At 44.2% G+C, this 10,896-nt stretch overlaps 2 long non-coding RNA genes across 2 annotated transcripts; one reads left to right on the forward strand and one right to left on the reverse strand.

Moving 5' to 3' along the window:
- Positions 1-306: 306 nt before the first annotated feature.
- On the reverse strand, positions 307-3,233 carry LOC146275273 (uncharacterized). The gene is made up of 7 exons (XR_014766342.1): positions 2,944-3,233; positions 2,787-2,852; positions 2,544-2,597; positions 2,136-2,470; positions 1,948-2,039; positions 991-1,847; positions 307-880 (listed from the first exon to the last, which is right to left on the reverse strand). It is a non-coding gene; the product is annotated as an uncharacterized LOC146275273 (long non-coding RNA).
- LOC146275274 (uncharacterized) lies at positions 2,580-9,666 on the forward strand. Its single transcript, XR_014766343.1, has 2 exons — positions 2,580-3,072; positions 3,196-9,666. It is a non-coding gene; the product is annotated as an uncharacterized LOC146275274 (long non-coding RNA).
- Positions 9,667-10,896: the final 1,230 nt, after the last annotated feature.

Here is a 10,896-nt window from a genome sequence, read left to right on the forward strand (position 1 = left end):
TGGGTGGGGATGTGGATGTGAGCTTGTTTCCACCACATGGACTTCAGGAGGCATGTACATGTTACAGTAAACACGACTATGTACGACTAAAATGAAATTGTACGGTGGCCCTGAAGTGCAAAACACCCCCCCTAATATGAGTACATCCCCCAAATGAAAACACTCCCCCCGAATACGAGTCAACTCCCCCCAAATCGGATGACTTGTTCACCTCCCCCCAATACAAAAACACGCTCCCCCAAATGGAAAACGACATTACATTAACTCAAAAACACATTACATTAACTCTGAACGGAAAGGGTTGGAACTACACTTCAGCGCTGATTGGATGCAGTAGGCTAACTAACAAGAAATAAGAAATTGATCGACAGAAGTACAAAATGCAATAGCCTGACAGAGTTACGTGCACCGGGACATAAGCAGCCAGTGAGCCAGTCCAGTGCCCCAGTGAGCCAGTGTCCAAGTGAACCAGGTTCCAGTGCCCAAGTGAGTCAGGTTCCAGTGCCCAGTGAGCAAGTGAGCCAGGGTACAGTGATAAAGACCTGAGGGAGGAGTTAACAAAACAAATAGATCAGACAAGAAGGTTACAGGCAGCCCTAAATTGTCAAAAAAGAATGAATGTGGTCCTGCAGAAAAAATTTATAATAAGAAGTCGCTTTGGATAAAAGCGTCTGCTAAATGAATAAATGTAAATAATGGAAAATCAATTTGGAACAATGTTATTGAAAGATCAGATCGGCGAGCGGTCTGAAGAGTAAGAGAAGCATACGATGGGGAAAATTACATCCTTAAAAAGGCTATTCAAATTCGTTTTGCTACTGGCTCAACAGGCTACAAACTTCTACAAGACATGTCGATTCCTCCCCCCGACATCAGAACCCTGCAAAGAAGAATACAGCACATTAAAATTGAACCAGGAGTACTAAGGGAGGTGTTTGACATGCTGAAGCTGAAGGTAGATGGCCTGATAGAGAGGGAGTGTGTACTTACTGTGGATGAGATGTCAATCCCACCAAGCGTGGAGCTGCACCTGGGAACAGGAAAACGTTACGGGGATGTGACGTTACCTGGCCACACAGGAGAGGCAACACATGCGTGTGTTTTTATGTTGGCAGGGAGCACGACAAGGTGGAAACAAGTAGTGGCTTACCACTACAGTGGCAATTCCACTAATGGGGCCATTTACAAACCTATTGTCTTGGACATTATTCACAGAGCAGATTCCATCGGGCTACATGTGATTAACGTCACCACTGACATGGGCAGCCCTAATCGGGCAATGTGGAAGGCCTTTGGAGTGGACCACAACAAAACGTCTGTCCCACATCCAACAAGACCAGAGAGGAGGCTACACATGCCAGATTTCCCACACCTGGTGAAGAACTTGAAGAGTGCCCTGGTCCGCGGACAGACGTTCACAATCCTACCGGATACGGTAGAAAGGGAGAACCTCCCCTCCAATAATGCTTCAGTTGGTCCACTGAAAGATTTGGTTCATTTTCAAGAGGGGATGGCTTCGAAAATTGCTCCAAATGTGTCAATGAAAACCCTTCAGCCCAGTCATTTTGACAAGATGAAGGTAGGCCCTGCACTAAATGTTTTCAGCAAGGCAACAAGTGCTGGCCTGAAATATATGGTTGAAAAGGAACAACGACCCACCTCTTACCGGACAACAGCATGGCTCCTGGAGCAGGTAGACCACTGGTTCAACCTCATGTCCTCTCGCCACCCAGTAATGGCACTGAGCAGGCACAAGATGGAGGAATACCAAAAGGCCATCAAGTTCCTCGAGAACACAATCCAACTGTTCCGTGGGCTGAAGATTGGACAGCCGAGTAGCTGGAAGCCTGTACAAACAGGGATTGTGATGGCAACATCTACAATACTGTCCATCCAGGAAGACATACTGCCCCAGGGACACTTGTTTGTGTTGACCGGCAGGTTTACCCAAGACTGTCTGGAAAACCTATATGGCTGCATCCGACAGAGGAATCCAGTCCCAACTGCCATGGAGTTTCACCAAGCACTGAAGTCAATTTCTGTTGGGCAGTTTTTAACAACAATTAAATCAGGAAGCCATCAAGAAGATGAGAACAGCCTTTTGGCTGACTTTCTGGATGCAAAGGAGACCTTACCCAGTCCTGCCCTGCGAGTGGAGGAGCTGATGAAGCGCAGTCCTGCACCTGACCTCACAACAACAGAGACCTGTGCTCTCTACCATCTAACAGGATACATAGTAAATCAAGTGAACAAATACTACAACATTTGTAATGAATGCAAAAAAGCAATTAATCACAATGCTGACAAACCTGAAGGAGAGCACAGTACTTTACTGAAGCTGAAGGAATTCAAACCTGGCGCGCTTTGTCGGCCGTCGCAAGAGGCCTTTGACCTAGTCCGGCAAATTGAGGAGCTGTTCCGAACCAGGACCAGTGCCTCCCTCATGGATCTCCAAAATGCCATGGATGTGCTGGAGAAGGAAGCTATGGTGATCGACTGCAGGCTACCCTCATGTCATGATGTACAAAAACAAAAAAACTTACCAACAGATAAAGGGAGGGAGCTGAGGTGCAGAATCGCAGCAAAGCGCATATGGGCTGAAAGAAAAAAGGGGCTCTTAAAAGACGGTAATCTTGGAAGCAAAAGCCAGACAAAAAGAGCAAAGAAGAACCAGCAAAGCCAAGCAACATCTAGGCCTACAACAACCAGGCCACCATCAAACACTTTTATCGTTGCCATGGAGGTGTTGGTCTGACTTTTGCACCATCAAATGTCCCACAACCTACCTTGACTTCAGCTTCTATAGGTATGTGGATCCCCAGGACCCAAGGTCAACACATCTGCTTCATCTACTTCAGAAATGCAAAATTATGTTTGTTTTTAGTAACTGTCAATTTACATACTAATATCAGATATCATTCTTTCCTAATCTTACAGCCTCACCATTAATAGCCCCACTAACCAGCTCCGTCATCACTCCGCCGCTTACAGGAATGGCAAGCACCACCAGCCTCTCCTTTGCTCCACCAGCTGCATCACTCCACTAGCCTCACCATCAATTCTACACAAACAGTAAGTTCATATAATGTGTTTAATGTCAAATATTGCACTAACGGGTGCTACATAACTGAAACTATTTATTTAAAAAATCTGTAATTTGAGAGAATTGACATTCCATATAATTGTTTATTACAGCCTCTCCAACTTTCGACCAGACCCACTTACCAGCCGTGTCAATGCAACATCAACCTGGTCATCTCTCCACCAGCCTGACAATAGCTTGTTGCTGTTTCGATAATAATCAAGTTATCGTCTCCATGCAGTTATTCCTTCTATTTACTCTCAACATCCACACTAGAGCTGATGATCTTTCACAAGGTCATTTATCCTTTTGATTGATGCAGTAGTAGATGCACTAGATGAAATTCCTGCCGAGCGTTGAGAGCTAGCTGGACGATAGGGGACCCCTTAATCTCCAATTCATTGTTGCTAGCTCTAATTGGTGATGGGCAAATCGAGGCTTTTCGAAACACCGAGACAAGTGAAACATTGGAGTCGGGGCCTTTGAAACGCTCGAAACCTGCAACTACGAATATGGCTTAACTAACAGTCTTCCAGCTAATTCCACATCGTGAACTTAAGGATCCTTGTAGTTGAACGGAATTATTGCCAGTCTGCAATGCAGATGGCGTGGTTTCGAATACGGGAGCGATGGCTTTCATCGAACAATACAAATAAGCCCAAATATGATTTTCAAACTATTTGAGATGATAAACTCAGTGTACAGTTGTTACATATTCATATAGGCCTATAATGTTCTCTAACCGTCTCTAATTGTCTCAAACTGTCTCAAACTCACAAATCTCACTTGTCTATATTTGATTTACAAATCTTTTCTACAAGTACACAAATCACTTTTTACAGAGCTCCATCTCCTGGCACTAATTTCACGCAATACCATATTCTCACGCATTCAAAACCTTTGTGGCTTTGCCGCCTCATTTTATACCCGGACACGTCAGTCTTTTGGCAAGTACAAGACAGGTTTCGTTCAAGATCACGTCACAAAACGTTTCGAAACACTTTGACACGTGACCGGAAGTGTTTTTAAAACCCGTCTCAAAACGTTGTTCCGATGCAATGAGTGCTGAATGTGTCGGGACAGTATCGACACCTTAGAATCAGAATCAGAATGAGATTTATTCGCCATGAAAGTTTGCACAGACAAGGAATTTGCTTTGGCAGGAAGGTGCATACAGTAAACATATAGGAATCTTAAATTTAAATATGTGGTCTAACTATACTAAGGATACATAAACTAGCAATACTAAGTGGAATACAATTAAAATAAAATATACAATAAAGTAGAAAAATAAATTGCCAATTTACAATATAAAATACAATATAAAAAACAAATAGTGTAGTGTAGTGTGAGTGTAGTGCAAAAAGTAAAAAGTTTTTAAGGACATTCAGTCAATGTGAGCTTTGGCCTTGTTGAGGAGGCCAACAGCGGAAGGGAAGAAACTGTTTGTATGGCGTGAGGTTTTGGTCCTGATGGACCACAGCCTTCTGCCAGAGGTGAGGGACTGAAACAGGGAATGTCCAGGGTGGGAGGAGTCAGCCACAATCTTCTTCGCCCGTCTCACGGTCCTCGAGGTGTGCAGGTCCTCGAGGGAAGGCAGATAGCAGCCAATCGCCTTCTCTGCAGTGCGGATGATACGCTGCAGCCTGCTCTTGTCCTTGGCAGTGGCAGCAGCATACCAGGTGGTGATGGAGGAGGTGAGGATGGACTCAATGATGGCTATGAGTGTGCTGCCCAACAAAGCCAAAAGACTGTAACTCGCCGAAGTGTAGAACTGAGAAAAACGACTTCAAAGTTTTTGAACTTTCAAAGTAGTTGTCCTGCCAAATGTATTTTTGGTAGGACACTGGAAATCTAGCAGTTTGATGTTTTAGTGATTACACATTATGTAAACTAGACATTTTTTAAATTGTTGATCTTAAACTGCACTTTTGACCCATATTTTGAAGTTACAGTAGTATACTATAGTCTATCGTAAGTGGTCATGCCAAGGCAAAATACAGTAACTTCCGTTTCTTCGCTCTTTTAGTTGTTTATCACGATATAAACTCTGTATTTTATAAGCCAATGGAACATACACGTGGATACCTGTCACAAGACTCACAAGACAAGGAGCTCCAGGATGTCACCTTAGCAGCCGGCTCTACTCTGGTGCAGTATATTTATGACCTTTTTGATATGTTCTAAGAATCTTGCCTCCTGCCAACAGGACACTATTGTTGTGCTACAGGCACTGGTTGAGAAGGGCCACAAGGCCTCAAAGGCAAAACTGCAGTTATGGTCTTAGGAGGTCAAGTATCTGGGCCATACACTCAAAGGTACAGAGCGTCTATTGACGCCTGATAGAGTGTAGGCCATCCGATGGATACCGAAGCCTAGAACACCAAAACAACTCTAGGTTCAGTCGGGTATTGTCGTTAGTAGATCCCTGATTATGCTGTGTTGGCTAGACCTCTCCTTGATAAAAGGAAGGAGACTGATACTCATTTGTTGTGGAAAACTGAAGCTGATAAATCATTTGTATCTCTTAAGCAGGCCTTGGCCAAAGCGCCAGCTCTCGGTCTGCCAGAATACACCAGGGTGTACTGACCCTGCAGCATGGTTATCTTAAGAGGCCTATCGCCTATGTGAGTTTCTTCTTTAGATACTGTGGCAGCAGGTTTTCCCCGTGCTTACGAGCAGTCTGTGCTGCGGCAACATGTGTGGAAGCTACTTCAGATATAGTGCTGGGGTCGCCCTTGGCAGTGATGGTTCCTCATGCAGTAAGTGTTTTTCTGTTACGCACCAAAACTCAACACCTGTCAGCCACTAGAGCTACAAAGTATGAACTGTAATTCTTGACTCAAAGTAACATTACATTCCATAGATGCCCCACATTGAATCCAGTTTCATTGTTGCCCACCCTTGATGATGGTGAACCACATGACTGTGAGATGGTTGTCGATAAAGTGCTAACACCCAGACCTGATATGTTGTGACAAACTTAGGGATAATGCTGAACTTGTGTTGAACGTAGATGGATCTTCGTCCTGAGCATGGGATGGCTCTCTAAACTCCGGATAAGCGGTCTGCACGGACAGTGAGACATTCGAATCTGGTAAACTGTCTGCACAGCAGGAAGAGTTTTGCTTTGACAAGGGCATGTTGTTTGTCAGAGAAGGCAAGGTCGTAAATATTCACACTGACTCGAGGTATGGATTTGGAGTTACTCACAATTTTGGTGCCATATGGCCAGAAAGAGGTTTCATTAACTCCTCAGGTGGAGCAATTAAGAATGGAAAGATGATTTGATAATTTAATACTATTACCGAGAAAGCCAACAATTGTTAAGTGTGAAGCTCATACTAACAATAGCAGAACAAATGTTTCAAGAGGAAATACTAGAGCTGATGTTGCAGCAAAGGCTGCGGCCCTCTGATGTGTCCCAGGTCTGTATTTGTTTTTTTGTGTCTCTGCAACCAGAAACGCTCATTCCCTCTCTTCATGTTGTGGTGGACCTTCAAGTCGCTGCTGATAACACTGAGAGGGATGGTTGGTTATCTGTTGGCTGTGTGAAAGATTCCACATGCATTGTTCCCTTGGTTGGCTCGCATGGCGCACGGATGTGCCCATACGAGCAAGGGGGGTATGGTCTCAATAGTAAATACAGATTGGTTTTGCACCTGGTTTTTCCACAAAGGCTGAGCAACATTGTGCTCAGTGTCACATTTACCAGTAGCATAATCCCTGAAAGGGAGCAAAGAGAAGAGACCCAGCCCACCCACCACCGAGTGGTCCTTTTATTAATTTACAAATTGATTTCATGCAGATGAACAAGTGTTGTAATTTTGAGTGTGTACTTGTAATTGTTGTTCCTGGAGAGGGGAAGACACTTTCAGTCTTCCTCCGGCCTCTACATGAAGCAGATGACAGAACCCAGAACGGGGATGAGAAGATACTGAGGCAGAGGCCCTCGGTTGTTTCAAGGAAACCGAGGCCGCTGCCTGAGCTACGACGCAAGATGAGATCCAGACATACTGACGCACACACCTGACAGACTTTTACTGATACTGGACGCACGAGTCCACAGACATCGCATACACTAGCCACACCGAGAGTCACTATTGCACGCTCCCAATTATACTGATGTGACATTGAGATTCATCATAAAGCACACATGAAGAACAATCTGTACAACAACACCTTACCGTGGAGGAAAAAAATAACTGGACCAGCATTAGAGGGGACAGACCTTGCAGAGTTTGTGGTTAGAGTCCCAAGCACCCTGGAAGTTATCCAGGGATATCTGTCCCTCTGTCAATGGCTGATATGTGTAAGGTTAAGAAGTGGTTTTGTGTAAGGTTGGATGTAACAAATGTGACTGTTCTTTGGAACAAATCAGTCATCTCTTGAATATTCCCCATCTGCATGGTTTTGGTGTATGGCAAAGTGGTACAGTGAGAGTGTTGGGGAATAATACATGTAAGGATACGGTTTCTATGTATGCTCACCCTCTACTGGATGATTTGAAAGTTCCATTGTATCTGAGTTCAATGTTACTTGTCTTGTATACCATTTGGATGGGTGACATTAATTCCTGATGTTGCTGACTATGCTATTCATACACCTTTAGCATACCACAGAAGATGTAGTATATGGTTTATTGAATGTTCAAATAATTATGGGAAGTTAGTTGGAAAAAATACATTTAACCACACTGTGTTTAGGTATGCTAACAGCCTGTTGCATGACTGCCTGTTGCAGATGGACCTGTAAGTACTGTATAAGGACATCACCATGTTGGCTTCCTCATGTAGCTAACAAGGGCACCATGTGGGGATGTGGTAAGAGTGCTTATTATTTCCTGCCGGCCGACTGGTCGGGAACGGGTTACCTTGGGTTTATTGTAGGAGCCCTCAGACCTATAGATGGGTTGCCCCTGCACCCCTTGCCCAAACATTAGTGGCACCGCCACAAAAGAAGTATTATTAAAGCAGATGCTAAGAATCTGGGATCACATCATGTGGATTCAATAGTACCTCAGTCACTTGTCATGTTTTCAGCTGCTATTTTCCCTGTGTATGGTGTTATCACTGCCTTTACAGATATTAGGAGCTTAGCACTAGGGTTGGAGTCTATTGGTAATGAGACAGCCAACGCCTTAACTGCAGTTGCTTCTGAGATGAAGTCCATGAGGCAGGTAGTGCTACAGAACCCTATGGCATTGGATTATCTGTTGTCAGCTCTGTGATAGGTCATGACTGATGTACTTTTATCCCAGATGAATCTGCTAATATCAAAAATATGCTCACATTAGAGATAATTTCAGCTTTGGGGGAACTTGAAGCTTGGAATTGTGCTGACTGACCTCCTCGGGTGGGGTTTCTTTTTCGACTATATTTCAAATGGGAATCACTGGATTGGGCGAGTTAATCGTTGTTGTGCTGATTGTGGTTTGTGCTTGGAAGATGTGTACTTTCTGCTGTGTACAGTGCTGTGCAGTAGGCTCTCGGAGGCATGCCAGTAAAATTATGGTAGCCCAAATCAAGCCACAGACAGAAGCAAGCAAAACTGATGATTACTGTATTGCCCTGAGAATGATGGACTTGTCTGATATGTAATCTCAAGTACCACGTGACTACTTTGCCAATGTAATAAAGATGGCCATTTGCCTCCTTCTATTTTCCAATTGATATACAATATTGTATCCAATCTGAAGAGATCTGTCTTTAACCACAGATCAGTTAACAATAATTAAAGATAATGGTTACTTTATTGCTTGTATACTGTTTGAAATGCTCTGAATTTACATGTAATGAACAATGTTTGGTCTATACCCTGCTGTGTCGAGCTCACAAAGTGAATAGCTGTAAGCTGGTTCTTTTGTAAGGTCCTAGGAAATGCCTGTGTTACTAGGATGAATCAGAGGTTACAATATCACCAAAGTGTATAATGCCATGCAACTTTGAACAAGGAAAATAGAAGGAGGGTTAAGGTCATTTCTGGGAGCCCTATCTAGAGAACTAAACAAAAGCTATTCACTTCATTGACTTTGTAATTTTTCACCTGATTGGGTACTACCTAATACTTCTTCAAATCCTATAATCATGTATGCTGTACTGAGTAGTAACAGATACTGTATTGTTTGATTGTTAAGATATTGAAATGCTATGAAACTTGTGAAATGTAAGGCACTACAGCAGGTCCCAGGTAAACAGTTGATGAATGATTGTTGTGTTGACGTTAAACGTCAAAAGGGGGGACTGTGGAAGAAATTTAGATTTCCTGTGTGCTTACATTATTCACTAATCAAGAGAACTAGTCATTGGATACTAGTTAGTATGTTCTCATGTAAGCTTGCTATTAATAAGAGTAGATTGTGTCTATGTGTCAGGGTTAATAGATGTTTGAGATCAGGAGAAAGTACTGGCTAAATGGTCCTTGTCATGACTACAAGGAGAGCTCCAACTATGTGTTGGGAGCTGTGAATCTCTTTCTCTGAGACTGTTGTAACGTCATTACTGCCTGACTGTCACTATCTATGTTTACATTCTTGTGCCCTATAAAAGATGGTCCTCTGTTCTTCAGAGCGGAGAAAGACTTGATTGAGACCTAAGCCTGGTGTTGTCATTTATTGTCAGAGGTCTGGTTTTCTCTCCCAATCTGCAGATTGATAAATACTTATTAAAATCCAGAACTCAACTGAACTTAGTCACTCCGTTTATGAAGAGACGGACAAAACATTTTCTTCATCACTGCCGCAGGTAGTACATCCTCTGTTGTGCTTTCTTGGTGAGGGAGCTAATGTTCAGTTCCCACTTGAGGTCCTGGGAGAGGATAGTGCCCAGGAAGTGGAAGGACTCCACAGTGTTGACTGGGGAGTCACACAGGGTGATGGGGGTGAGTGGGGCTGTGTCCTGAAGTCCACAACCATCTCCACTGTCTTAAAGAGCATTGAGCTCTAGGTTGTTCTGGTTGCACCAGGTCACCAGGTTGTCTGCTTCCCACCTATAATCAGACTCGTCTCCGCCAGAGATGAGCCCAATGAGGGTGGTATCGTCCGCAAACTTCAGGAGTTTCACGGACGGATGACTGGAGGTGCAGCTGTTGGTGTACAGGGAGAAGAGTAGAGGAGAAAGGACGCAGCCCTGGGGAGATCCAGTGCTGATGGACCGGGAATCAGAGACTTGTGTTCCCAGCTTAACGCACTGCTTCCTGTCAGACAGGAAGTCTGTGATCCACCTGCAGGTGGAATCAGGCACGTTCAGCTGGGAGAGCTTGTCCTGAAGAAGAGCGGGGATGATGGTATTAAAGGCAGAGCTGAAGTCCACAAACAGGATCCTGGCGTAGGATGCTGGGGAGTCCAGGTGCTGTAGGGTGAAGTGGAGGGCCATATTAACTGCATCGTCCACAGACCTGTTGGCTCTGTAGGCAAACTGCAGGGGGTCCAGTAGATGGTCTGTGATGGCTTTAAGCCAGCACCAGGCGCTCAAAAGACTTCATTACCACAGAGGTCAGGGCGACAGGTCTGTAGTCATTATGTCCAGTTGGCCTGGGCTTTTTGGACACAGGGATGATGGTGGAGGACTTGAGACAGGCTGGCACATGGCATGTCTCCAGGGAGGTGTTGAAGATGTAGGTAAACACCAGAGACAGCTGGTCAGCACAGTTCTTTTAGTACCGAGCAGCCCATCACTAGCTCTAATCAGACGTACTAACGAGGCTAATAAGAGAAGACTTACTTTGTACGCCAACGAACAACAATAACTAGAACTAATTTGACAGACTATAAACCAACGGACTTCTGGTTATGATACACATGCTCTCTAGCTAGC

The sequence above is a fragment of the Hypomesus nipponensis genome, chromosome 8 (assembly GCF_054491055.1).
Source record: "Hypomesus nipponensis isolate SF chromosome 8, ASM5449105v1, whole genome shotgun sequence".
NCBI lineage: Eukaryota > Metazoa > Chordata > Actinopteri > Osmeriformes > Osmeridae > Hypomesus > Hypomesus nipponensis.